The sequence below is a fragment of the Podarcis erhardii genome (assembly GCF_964252035.2).
Source record: "Podarcis erhardii genome assembly, chromosome: 4".
Classification (NCBI taxonomy): Eukaryota; Metazoa; Chordata; class Lepidosauria; order Squamata; family Lacertidae; genus Podarcis; species Podarcis erhardii.
Window position 1 is genome coordinate 46,624,382 of NC_138508.1, and position 14,188 is coordinate 46,638,569.

General features: G+C 38.8%; 1 protein-coding gene and 1 long non-coding RNA gene across 3 annotated transcripts in view; one reads left to right on the forward strand and one right to left on the reverse strand.

Annotated features, from left to right (window-relative positions):
* ROBO1 (roundabout guidance receptor 1) overlaps positions 1–14,188 on the forward strand; it is a 585,029-nt gene that overhangs the window by 262,911 nt on the left and 307,930 nt on the right. The window lies entirely within an intron of this gene.
* LOC309340341 lies at positions 7,081–11,324 on the reverse strand. Its single transcript, XR_014155946.1, has 3 exons — positions 11,263–11,324; positions 8,304–8,337; positions 7,081–7,430 (listed from the first exon to the last, which is right to left on the reverse strand). It is a non-coding gene; the product is annotated as an uncharacterized lncRNA (long non-coding RNA).

A 14,188-nucleotide genomic window follows, 5' to 3' on the forward strand; every position in this document is an offset into this window, starting at 1 on the left:
AAACAATAATTGACCTCTAGATTAGTATTTAAATAATAAATAGGTTAGTGAATTAATGCACTAACCTTTTACCTCAAAGACATAGTTTAAATCAATGTAATTACTAGGTACTAAAATTACAAGTGCAAAGGGGTGAGAGTGGTCATGCTCAGAGGTTCACACATCATATAATTATAGGAAAGTACTGTTATTTATTTAGCAGTTAATATAGAAAAAGGAGAACAGGCACTGCAGCTGTCCATATCCTGATGATATGTTTGTTTCAATATTGAAAATACTCTGATAGAAACAAAACCTCTATTAGTTTATTCCACTTGAAACATATCTTTAAAGTCTTGCTTTTGTAACATTAACAATTGTTCTACGTATATATAGTGCATAATAATAACAACATGAGTATAGCAGCTTCCCTTCTCCTGGTGAGAACTAACCCCAGCCTCAGAACTGATAGGTTTCCAGGCACTGCCACTGCTACAACAGAGAAATTAAGGTTGGAGCATGCAAGCAGATTTCTGTGACCTGGTGGGATATGGCAGAAGAACATTGGATTTTCAGTGGTTCCTTTTGTGACATCCTGAGCAGGGCAGTTGTAGGAGAAACGTTTAGCTGAGACATAGAGCTCCTAACTTGTGGTTGCTTCTTAGACACATTGCCAAAAAAAGTTTATTTTGTACATACTTTATTTATCTTGTCCCCATGTTTGTACCGAGCCTGAAGGCTGGGTCAGATATGCAAAACAACACCTTCACATAATGGACCCTGATTCTTCCTGGCAATATATTTGTGTGGAGGCTGCTATATATTAATACAGCTGCTTTCTGGGAATAATTCCATGTTCATGATGGCTACAGAATGCACTGTCATAGCCAGCAAGAAGTTGCAACTGTATGCATAACAACATTGGAAATGTGCTCTACCGTTTCTGTTAAGAGTGCCACCATGGGCTACCCTGGTCACCCATTACATTCTCCACATGGATGGCATCTCATAGGGAGCATTTTTTGTGTGTCTTGTCTGCCCTTTCGTGCTTGTCAGCCTGTTAGTATAATTTATACATAATGAGATTCCAGTAGGAATCAGTCTAGGCTTCTAAAGAAGAGATTAATTCCTGGCTTTGGCTGTAGCTGTTGACTTGGGTCACCTAGCTGAGAACGCTAATTGGCAATTAACTTAGTTTAGGTCCCAGCCAAGAAGTGATAAAAAGGCATTAGTAATCTCAGTGATTAAACAGGAAGCATGTGTGAATAAGCAGAAGACTCGGAAGCCAGATTTAGAGAAGGGACAGCTGGCTCTCAAAATGACCGAGTTTTCAGAACTTGGTTATTAAAGCAGAAGAAGTGGTCAAACAACAAGTGAGATTTTATTGTGACAATAAACCAGTCTCCTTGGGAGGGACTGTGCAAAGAAACTAACACTTGGTTTAAAATAACCAGAACTGGATTGAGACCTACATACATTTTCACTGTGAGTTTATATCTGTTAGTTTTTGGGAAACACTTCACAATGGAAGTCTGTACAGAAGGCTGCTTTCCAAGGGCTCCAGTGCCAGCTTCCATCATTCATTCATTCATTCATTCATTCATTCATTAGCATGGCTAACAAATCAAACCCAGGATAAGGCAGATGAAGAGATGAGGCTATACAGATTGGGGTTGTCATGCAGAATGTTAAGCCTCCACTCTAGTGGTGTCCCCCTCTACTTTCTGATATATACTATAATGTTTACCATTTAGCGATATAGTGCTGCACTTGGGAGATGCTGACAAAAAGGCTAATACTTACCCTGCACGTATGTTACTGTGTGGCCTGGTCCTTATTGACACAGTACCTAGAGGAGAGGGGGAGTTGCAATATGTCTCTTACATAGATATGCCACAAGAATCCTTGCAATACACAATTCATCCCTGCCCATATGATGAAAGATTTTGCTCTTAAATAATATGAAACAATACTGAAAACCTGCACTAGTTTTACAAAAACATGTGCTTCCAAAGTCTTTATGGATGCATTATCTATTTGCAAAGAGGAAATGCTGAAACAAGGTGTTTAAACGTATGTATAATTCATGTACCTACAGATACATTCGCATTTATTGATTTAATAGCACACTGCCTGATCTTGAATCTATTTCCATCAAATGGGGTTGTCCTCCTGACTTAAGGGATCATTGGGTCAGGGCAAATCATTAGCTACTTTTGGAAGTACAGAAAATGGGTGTCTCCTATCAGACTGTTAGTGGAATTAAAACAGCCATTCAGAATGAGTGCATTAGTAGTTTATGCCAATAAGATACCATGGGAATCTTTCTTTAGTACTGCTTGTACTGTGTCTGTATCCTGGTTCCTGCATCAGTCATATTTAGGAAATAATCCCTCTCCCTCCAACCCTGTTGCATGTAATGGTGGATAAGGGCCATTTTTGTAATTGTTGCTGATCGTATTGTTACACACCTCCCCAATCTCCACAAATGGTGCGATATTCCAGAGGTTGCAGGTACACTTACACTGGTCTGTGCTCCCTTTGGGGACAATAAGCACCGCGGAGTCTGTGGTGTCTTTATGATATATGTTTTATTTAAACATATGTGCAATCAGCAACTATACGGAGAAAGTGCAGAGCATTCACATCTCAAGAGCGTCCTGTTCCTCCCCAAATATCATGTCTGACCCTCTTTGTAGCATAAAACAGATTGCCCACCTTGTGCTCTGACCCCCTGCTCCAGCTTGCAAAAGGGACATTTTTTCCTGTTCGCTTACCTCATTGCCCACTGTAAACCTGGAAACTTGCCCCTCTGGTGTTGTCATTTGCTAGTTCTTCCCCCTCTGTGTCCTGCAGAGTCTTTTGCCTTGTTGATGGCTCTCTTTTTTTCTCTCCTAAAATTTTATTGATTTTCACAAAATTATAAACACACAAACAAATAAACAAACAGACATGAATCATAAACTTATTAAAACTAATCTTATTAACATTGTTAAGTGACTTCCTCATATCCCCCTGGTTGAATTTCAATGTATATCATTTTAACGGCTTTCCAAATCAGTGTTCTTATAAAATTAACTTAATCACTTATCATCTTTCTTTCTTTCCAATTCAGCATTAAACATATAAATTCATCACATTACATATTTAAATCCTAAGCCTATCTGGTAATTGCAAGCTTTTTTCAATTAGCTTAACTTAACATATTTAACTAAATAATCATTAAATTTCGTCCATTCTTCCTGGTACTCCTCCTCTTTCTGGTCACAGAATCTTCCAGTCAGGTCGGCTAGCTCCGAAAAATCCATTATCTTCATCTGCCATTCTTCCACTGTTGGTACTTCTTGATTTTCACTTCTTAGCTAATAAGATTTGAACAGCAGTTGTGGCATACAAAAATAATTTAACATTTTTCTTTGTTGATGGCTTTCATTGATAGGTTAATGACTGGCCATCACCTTCATTAGCATAAGCTGAACCCAGGGATTTCCGTGTTTGGTACAGTTTCATCAAACCTTGATTAATTCTAACTTTTAGTAAATCCAGGAATTATGGGGAGGATTATTTGGCACACAGGAGTTTATGGGAGCCTTGACGCCCACCCCCAAAAAACTTATAACAATATCCTTTGTACAGTGAGAAACAGAATGATCATTCACACTGTACTGCTAGACCAAGGAAACACAGTATCCCTCCCTGACTGACTTTGTGTGCTTCTGTGAAGATACTAAGAGGAAGGGCATAGAGGAGTGAAGCCCCAATATACAATTCAAGTTAGAGGCACCTTTCCCTTTAATACAATGATACTAATGAAACCTGGGGATTTCTTTACTAGTGTTAAGATGCTCTGAACCATGAAAGTGTTAACATCTTTACACAGAATGTAGATTTATCACCTGTAGAAATACTATCCTCTTTGGAAATGATAATCAGCATGCCACACTTGAAAAGAAATATTATGTAAGTCTTTTGGCAGCACATAAGTGGATAGAAATTCAAAACAATATAATCTTTAATCTGTTGCCAAATGACACTGTGTTCTTCTTAAGAGACTAACAGGTGTTAGTGGTTTCTCTTGTGAGAACCAAGACATCACCTTACTAATGATGCAAAATGTTTTGCCTGGTTCATGTAAAGTGACTGGAATTGGATTACATCTTGAATAAGAAACTGGGAATGTTTTCAGAGCTGCCCAACTTATTGGATATAAAAGTGCATTTCTGGAGCAAAACAAATTATTTTTTTTAAGCCTAATGTCTCAAATCATTCATTTTGGAGATAAAGGTAATATTGTGAATTTCCTTCTTGTACAGCAATTTACCAGAAGCAGTAACATCTGTTTAAGAGAATACAGGAAATGGGTTGGGTTACTGAGCTTGAGTTGAGATCACTTGGCAGCAGTGATTCTAAATTATAATTAAATTTCCTTTCTGTATCTCTATCTGCACACAAACAATCCCAGAGATGATGCCATGATCCCTGTATCCAACAGTGATCTGGACACAGAGTCAGAGGTTGCAGGAGCTCCAGATGGGGAACTGGGTCTGGGTCAGGGCTCAGAGCTGACTGCAGTACATAGAGAAACCATTGCACCTGAGCTGGTTGGACAAAAACTCACAGAGGAACCTCCCAAACCATCAGGGCATATAGTGTCAGATCCTGGATCCTCAAAGACACCTTCTGCTGAGCTTGAAGAACGAGATTCCTCTGACTTCACATCACCAGTTTGGCAGTGCCAGGAGCACACCAGGAAGTAGGCTATGGAATGAAGGTGTGCCTGTATTCAGGCCAGAAGATTGGCTCTTTAAGGCTCTTAAGGAGTTAGAACATGGAGGAGGCAGTCTGCAGACAGAGGCATAAAGGACCTCAGTCTGAGTACAAAATTAGTTGGAGTAAATTGTTCACTTGGAGCTAGCTATTGTCCAGCAACCTTCTACCACCCTCGCACCTTTTTCCATAGGTTTTGGCATTGGATCAGAACAAAACACTTATGGTAGATAGCATGGGCATAGCCAGGATTTATGCTGGAGGAGCTCCAATGCCCAGGTAGCAGGCAGGGTGGGGATCCCTGGCTCACACCCCCTCAAAATCATGTGCCCAGGGCTATGGTCCCTCCAGCCCTCCCCACACTACACCCCAGGTCAGGAGTCCTTTGGTTTCTTAAAGACTAAGGGTTATATTCCATGCTGTTCCTACTGAGCAGAACTAATTTTCATTCCACAACACCTCCCCACACATCCTCAAAATTTTCTGGGAGTGAGGTTAGGGGACCCTTCAGAACAGAGTCTTGGGGTGTGTAGGGGGCTTTAGGGACAACGAGGGGAAAGTGAAATCCTGTCATCTGAGCAGAAGTCTGCTTGCACCATATTGGATTACAGCATAACAAATTTCTTTATGACAGTTTTCATTAAAGCCCATTTTGTGAAACCTTGGTTGACATATATAAGGTACAAGTATGGTTGAATGGCAACACAATACAAAGCATACCTTAGGTGATAATTCAATGATAGCTTAAATGTATATTACACAGGCACAGTGAACATTTGCAGTAGCAGGAATCTTGATATTGGTGGTTTTCCTGAAAAAGGCAGTAGATGCAGGATGTGAGTGTTTGGTGCTAAGTAAGCCCTGCACAATTGCACTGTGATTGAAACTAGTAAAAATAGTTCATCAGCATAACAAATTCTGGTACCTGCCCACCATTATGTTTAGTGAGTAAGGTATGTCCCCCAAACTACACAGTTCCTGATTAAATCTTGCCCCACAGGCTCATCTGGTGGAAGTGCTTCTAGGATTCTCCCTGTAAACCATTTCCCATCTGCTTCAGAGTCCTTGGCCTCATCCCCAGAAGAAGAGAAATCTAACTCCAGGATACAGACTCAAATCTTTTACAAATTCTCAACATGTAAAAGTATGGAATTCATTAGTTTTATGTGGGTGCAATACTGGTCGAAAAGCTTGAGTATTCATAACTGTGTAAAGGTGCATAAAGTTAAGGTTTTTCTATCAGCTCTTCAACTCACAGCATAAATAAAACACAATGATTAGTGCAATGTGGAGTCAGTAAAATACCATATGCCCAAACAATTCTCATGGTCTTGCATTTGTGGATTTGAGTTGATGAAAATAACTAGAACACTGACATTAATTCTTTAATACAGTGTACTGTATATGTTTTTAAATTGATATAATCATGTTAGTTCAGCAGCAGTTATAAACAGGCAAGTCACAACTAATACTGTTCCTAGATTTATTATATTAGAACCTCATGTTTGTCCCCCAACAGCTGAAATGTTATTACTACCAACCTAGGGGAGTGGGGGAATGATTTCAAAAATATGCTGAGTTCTCAACATTCATTATGTTATTTATCGGGGGGCAGGTCCCCCACCAATGGTAAATAGCTTTGGGGGAAGGGAAAATGGCACATCTCTCAACTAGCTATATTATCTTTTCATATTTTATTTCCATTAATAATGCTTAACAGTGGAACTGAGATCCTAAGGATGCTGTCCTCAAGTATAAGGGGGTTTGCAATAAATAAATTTACAAAGTAACTGTGAGGATCAGGATGAATGCCATTAAAACTAATGTAGGTCAGATTCTGCTCATAACCTTTTACACTGTAAAATGTAAATTGCACTTAACTCACAGAGAAAATGGGTTGGATAAAAGAATAAGCCCACTGTAAGCAACAAATTCTGTTTTTTTCATGTAAATTATTAGCTTTCTATGGTCTGTCTTATCTTTTAATTACTTTTGATCGTTCATTTTGAAAGGATTACCATATGCAACCATTGTCATTCAGTTGTTTGTGCTCATTTCTTTGGGATAAAGTAGCATATTTCAGACTGTACAGTAACTTTTCCAAGTTGTTATTGTAGCAATGTGCACAAGAATCAGCAAAGTGGAAAATACAAAAACACTATTGGTTTTGAGGAAAGTATGCTGAGGAGCAGCAAGTGTGTGTGGATCATAAAAAGAAATGCTCCCTTTAACATTTTTCCCCCCTATCCTACACACACGTGTGTGCAGTGCTGTCATACACCAAGTTGGACCACTGGTCCATCTATCTCAGCAGTGACCACACTTACTGGCAAAGACTCCCAACAATATCGGACAGGGGTCTTTCCCAGGCCTACCTGGAGATTCCAGGGATTGGACCTGAGATCTTTGGCATGTAAAGCATGTGGTTTGCCACTAAAGTATGGCCATTTCTTCCTCCCCTACTCCAAGAAAGCATAGGGGAAGCTGATAAGAAACCATCCTGCAAGCCTTTCTATCACTGTCCTTCATAGTGGCTGTTGATGTATACTGCCTTCTTCATAGTTGTGAAACAAGCAGGAACACACTCAGATCCATTCATTCCATCTTCCAGAGGGCATTGTGTGAATCAGCTCACACCTCACAGAGTAGATTTCAAATGCTGCTGTTCTCATTTAATAATGCAGCTGCGTGGAGATCAAGGCAAATGTCTTTGAACACAAAACTTCAAAGCACAGAAAGAACTGCTTCATTTGAATAAATTCCAAGACCTTAAACTTATGTATGGCCCCAATATTTTCAATAAGACTATTAAGACCAAGTAAGGACTGTGTGTACAAAAATGTTCAGGTGGCAAACTGGAGGGCTAGTTGCATATATGGATCTGTTCACCTCTTAATGGGGCTCATGGATCACGTCAATAAAAGAACATGCCTCCAAGCAAGTAGGTGACTGACATTAATTAGTTGGAGTTAGTTCCAAGTCATTGTAAATGTCCCAGATTATTTCACTGTTGTCTCTGGTTTTTATCACATGCAAGAAAGCCTGTAACTTTCTTCATTAAATAAAATAAAATAAAAAATTATTTTAAGGTGGAAAGCCTTAATTACATTTTTTTCAGCCCATTGTATGGCTTGCTTTCCGGGATCTTGAATTCGTTTCTGTGTTGTGTTGATTAGCTCCTTTTTCAATCAGTGATTATTCAGGTTGAATGAAATGCAGTAACTCCTTTTTGTTGTTGTTGTTGTTTAAAACCTTCCATCCTTAAGCCTCCAGCAGACTCTCTTACAGGCTATGCAAGGAAAAGGTTTGGCTGGTTAGAGCTGGGAGAAAGAAGACTCCAGTAATGCCTGGATAATAGATTAGGCAGATTAGGGAATGCTTGTTCCTTGAATGGAAAGGGGCACCTGGAATCCCCCCTGCTTACTCTGCTTTCTTAACAGTTCCAGGTAATTGGAAAATTTTAGTATTCACTCATTGCTCAATTTAAACTAATGCAGCTTCGCTATGAGTATCACGATGTTGACTGCAGCATATAAGGATCAGTTTGTGTAGTTTACCTTGTTAAAGGAAGTAAACCAAAATTCCCTTAGCCTGCAATAAAATAAAAACAGGATTACAGAGCCAGACTAAGAAACACAATACTAAAATTAGAAATAATCGTGGCTTTTTAAATTTTTACATATGGCAATGGCTTCAGTTTTGAAACATAATATTCTCATTAGTGAAATTACAGGAGATTATTTTGTATAATTATGTAGTTCTTGTAAGCTGTGGGGAGAAAATAATTGCAAAATAAAAATACTGCTTACACAGAAAAGTAAACTCCCATGCTTATATAGAATTTAATCTGCTTTCTAGAGATTGCCCTCTAGTGGGCACATGGGAGATACTATCACAGCAATCACTTTCCTATTTGCAACCATTGAAGAAAACATCATATAATACATGATGCTTTCACCATCCAAACATCTGGTTACAGTCAGTAGCACATGTACATGTTTTTGGGCATCTGTCTGGTCATTCCCCTTCCCATCTTCCACACAAAATAGGAAGTAAGGAAAGCATTCCTCTTCAAAACAGTAGAACAATTGTTCAAACTATATAATAATTCTCACTTTGCATTATTTTATAATGAAAAATGGGTATCAAAATTTATACACAAAGAGAAGATTTTTAACAACTTCAGTACCAAAACTTTGTTACAACTGTGGTGTTAAGATCACTTGAAAATAAAATTCTTCTGAATCAAGTTTGGCATAGACTTTTGAATACAACTAGAATTCTGAAGCCAAATATTATTTCAAAGAATTATGCACACCTGCCACCTCTGCAGTTACCAGCTATGCACTTGTCTGCTCTCTGCCCTCCCCCCCTCCCCCCCGTTTCCCCTCTCTCCTTAAACATACCCTTTTTTCATCTCATTTCCCTGGATCATTAAATCCTTGTTAAGCGTCCTTTCCTAAAGTCACTGATTCTAGTAAGGGACCTTGTCCTAGGAATGTCCAGACAAAATGTCCCTAGGGTCCAGACAGTTCAGCCAGGATGGCAAAGACCAACTGACTGCCTAGCCCAGGGCTGTCCAACTTTTCATACCAAGTGGGCCACAATAGTACAGCCAAAGAACTAAGCCAGTCATTGCTGGAGGTTTCATTATTAGCTCAAAACCTCATAGCATATAATTTAGATATTGTCCCATTTTTTAATGGCTATTTGAAGGAAGATAATACACGTAGCTGGAACTCTGATCATTGTTTCCAAAGCGATGAAAAATAATTTTGCTATAATCCTCCTCACACAGAAAATTGTATGTAGTATTTCTAAGGACTCTTAAGGAGAATTCATAGCATCATATCGTTAAGACTTCTTCATAATTTCAAATTAATATAATGCACTGCTGTGTTGGCTTATTATTAATGAAAATGATAGACCAGCAGCCCAAGATTTATTTTTAATCAGCATGTAAAATCCAACCACCTTTCACAGAGAGACTTCATGATCTGTCAGCTCCCTTTTCCATTGTAGTTTTGCTTCCCAGCCATCTGTTTTGTCTGCCTTCATGCCCTTCAACAGCACAGTGCCCCATGTGCTGGAGCTCCTCAGACTTCTGTCTTTCCAGATCAAGATCCTGATTTGCAGGCAACTCTATTCATATTCTGTTCATACTCCCTAGACTGCATCTCTTAACCCACAGATGGAGAACTTGTGGCCATCCAAATGATGTTGGACTACAATGCTCATAGGCCATACTGGCTGGGGCTGATGGGACTTGGAAGTACAGAAACATCTGGAAAGCCAGAGATTCCCAAGTCCTTTATTCGCCTTGCTTCTTTATTCCTAGACTCTCTGCCTTTCCAGTGTCTCTGCTGGGCTAAGATGACATCAGAACTCACATTGTAATAAACATTTATGCCTATGACCATCCTCATGGGGGGGGGGATTCTTTGCAGAGCTGTTGTCATGGGAAGAAGGATTGTCTCCACGTTGGTGACACAACCAGAATGGTGCTCCTTCACAATTTCATGGATATTCAAATACATATCCTGCTTGACAATAATGCAATGCAGAGGAAATACACCCCCATTCTGTTGCTCTTTGAAATATGCATCTGTGTTGAATCTTTCCTTCCTTATATATATTGACATTCTCTCCAAGGACCAGACAATGAAGTGATCATGCTCTAGTTTTTCTGTACTGCCACATCAAGGATATTCATAAAATTGATGACAAATGCTCGTATCATAAAAAATGTATCATGACCACCAAGAAAACAAATAAACTTGACACAGAGATTACACTTGCCAACTATCTTAAGAAAGACTAAGTAAATAGAAGACAATAGAAGACAGGCCAGATATTAAGGAGATTAATCACTTATTTCATCAGGGAATATATGCTATCGTACATAAAATGATTAATGATAGCATCATTAAGCTTAATCAAATAAAATCATTTCCATTTTGGATTGAAGCCAAAGATGCATAATATCAGAAAGAGAAGGCTTATTTCTCATTGAATTTTAACTGGTACATAAATGAAATAAAAAGACAGACAGGGAGAAACACATATCCACATATCCACATACAAGCCAACATTTGTGATTATGTAAATATTCTGCATCCGTGGGGTCCCTCAAATTATTTTTAAAACAAGTTAACCTATAAGACTGTGGTATATAGAAAGGCTTGTAAATATCTTATTGCTGCCGCATGCTGTGTGTAGCCCTGGTGAGCTCTATAAGCATACAGATCGATCTTCTTATGTAATCCCAAATGGGAAACCACAACTTCCATATATGGGTTTACTTCACTGGATCATAACCTATCTTGAGTTTATGGGCAGATAGACATGTCTCCGAAGAGCAATTTCTACTTTTAAGCATGGATCGCTGCTGCAGTTAGCTGCAGCTCTTATCATTCAATTTACATGCAGTAGTACCCACTTTCACATGCACCTAATACATGCATTTGGTAATGAGAAAGGGAGTCTAATTTGGAAGAGCTCTTTTCTGAGTCTCACCTGGCAAACAGAGGAATGTTGTTCTGCATGGAATAGAGTTTACTGCTCACCATCAGTTTCCCCCTACTCACGTGCTTAAGAGTTAGGATCAGAGAAAGCTGTCTTTGTTTCTGAAAGAAGAATAAAAAGCATCCTTTATACCAATATAAAGTAAAAAAAAAAAAAAAATAGTAGGAAAAACGCTTGCTGACAGCATTTATTTGGGGGCCACAGGCACTTTCAGAATATCCGAATACAGCCTTCTGAGACAGCTGTTGATACTCTGGCCTCAAATGTGTGAGCTTGTTAAGAAATGGCTGCTTGCGGCATAACTTATTGTAAGGATTTATTTGGTGTTATATTTCCTCAGTGAGCTCATTCAGAATGCACAGTCCAGGATGAAGAAAAGTCTCATTCCAAAGGAAGTGAAAGAATATATATTGTGAGGTTTAAGTGCGCATTTCACCTACCAGTACAATCATATACATTATATATAAACATCTTCCGTTGGTTCACCGGCAAGGCCAAGTGAAGAATGCTATATTCAGAATATTCCTAAACTGATGGTATTTTAACTACATTAAAAAGGAGGAGAAAGGAACCAGTAATGCACAGTTCAGCTTTAGGAATAGAGAATGAAGGCTGAAAAAAGCTTCATATGACATTAGACTTGGAGGCAAAGAGGGAGGGAGGAAATGAGTTGTTTTTAGTGGCATCCATCTGTTCAGGAGACAATAGAGGAATCCACCCCCAAAGTCAAACCTTTGGTGAGTTATAGCTCCTGCTGTAGCTGTAGAGACTGATATGGAAGAGACATGTTTTGTTGCAGCTGGGTCAGATCCAGTTGTGCTGCTGCAGACGCTCTTTGGCGTTTCTTCCTTCTGCACTCCTCCCAGGAAGAAAATGAGTAGCTAATTATTTTTCAAACATGCTATGGAGATGTACAACTGTCATTCTTGAAATAATAATAAAACCAGCATCCTATAAAGGTGCATTGTTTATGCTCAGGGAACCCTAGCGTGCTGCCTAGTGGTAAAATGGGCAGAGTGGCATAGTCACTCTCCCATATTATTACTTTTCTTGGTTATACAGCGCTCTGTGTGTGTGTTCTTGCAGATCACTTACTATAACATTTGCAAATATCTGGCTATCACAGATCAATCCAAGCTACAATTGTCCCCCAAGCACAAAGCAAGAATAAGTGCATGCCGAGCAGAACCCAAGCAGCTGAACTCAAGCACAGCACAGACTATACATCAGGTATTGACAACTATGCTGCACCGTGTCATAAGACAGTAAGCACCTGGAAGCTGTTCCACAAAACATTTATGCACTGTATGGATGGGCAATATTGAAGCCAACAGTCTCTAGCCCAGAAAATAATCAGTGAATCCATGGCAGAGAATTCTAAACATAAGCAGAAAAAATAACTCAAGAAAGTAAGATGAGCCACAGATTGCAGTTAAAAGTCATGCATATGTGTTATAAGGTCAAGAAATTGGACATTTTGAAGTATACCCATTTTAGACTTGCATACTTCTGAGACCTGCCCCTTCTACAAATTCACTGAAAAACTCAAATGCTCCCTTTCATACACACACACAAAACAGAAACACAGAAACAATTTTGTTTAGGTTCACCATTCATTTGAGGATTGGTCATGTGTGGAGAGCATTAAAGATTAAAAGGAGGGACATTTGTGTACCTCTTGTTATGAAGTAGTATCCTTGACATTCCTTATTTTTACTTGGAGCAATCTTGATTTTTCAGTCATGCCTTCAAGAGATTTTTGTTTTGTTTTGCCCCAACGCTAGGCCACTGAAAGTTTTAATGTATAAGGCATTATTAAGCTTTACAACTCAAAAGTGGAAACACTGGTCATATACTGTATTTATCAACCATAAACAGAATGCATGCATTATACCGCACATCTGCTGCTAGATGATGATAGAAGCCATGCCACAAGAGGAGTGAGAAGGTCAGTGATACAAGCATGGAGGTAATTATTGTTTATGGCTGCACTAATTGATGTGGAGTGCTGCTCATGGTCTATGGTGTGAGGAGTCACAGGGTTCCACAGGGATTATAACATTCTTAGCTATTTCACAGCACTGTTTCACAAATGGGTTTCCTTTTGCCTCTACTTGCTAGTCTTCAACAAAAACTGTAAGATTTCAAGAAATTAGGCATCATTTTATATTCACTTCATTAACTATTTCCTTTGTTTAAAAAACAACAACAATTCACCCCCAGGATAGAAAGAATTTTGAACTATTTAAAAAAAAAAAAAAAAAGACTGCCTATTTTAATAAAACCAAGTTTGCTTATGAGAAGCACATAGAATATTATTTCCACCAATAAATAAACTATAGTGCTTATTTTGGCAGCTGCTGCTCATTTAATAGAACACAGATGTGTGAATATATCTGTGTTTACTTTAGTGCAGGGATCACTGTAATTTATAATCACCAAGAGGCTCTATCTGTCCACAGTGATCCCACAGACATTAAGGTAGGTCACAGATGTTGGCTTCACAACCAACCAAGTCATGGAAGCTTTTTCTATTTTGATGCAAAAAGCTTGGTTAAAGAGTCACATGTTAATGGAGATTTCATGTAATTCATCTCCTTACATGTACGTTTAGGTCTCAAGACTGACTCATGAAGATCTAAAACTACAGCCTCCTGTGTCCATACAGGTTTCTTTTCAGTGCCAAAAATTATACAGCTAAAATGTAGGTGAAATTCTTCTGAAAAGTAAAGAAGATTCTGTTTCAATCATCCAAACCTATTTGTTTCAGAATATTTTTCTTCCCCAAGGAAACTGGAGTCTAATCTGCAGGTCCATCTCTTTCATCATAATAATACTTGATTTAAAGGCATACCACTGTTCCTTGTAGGAGCACAGGGTTCTGCTCAACCCTTTGAGTAACCAAGAGCACCTCAGA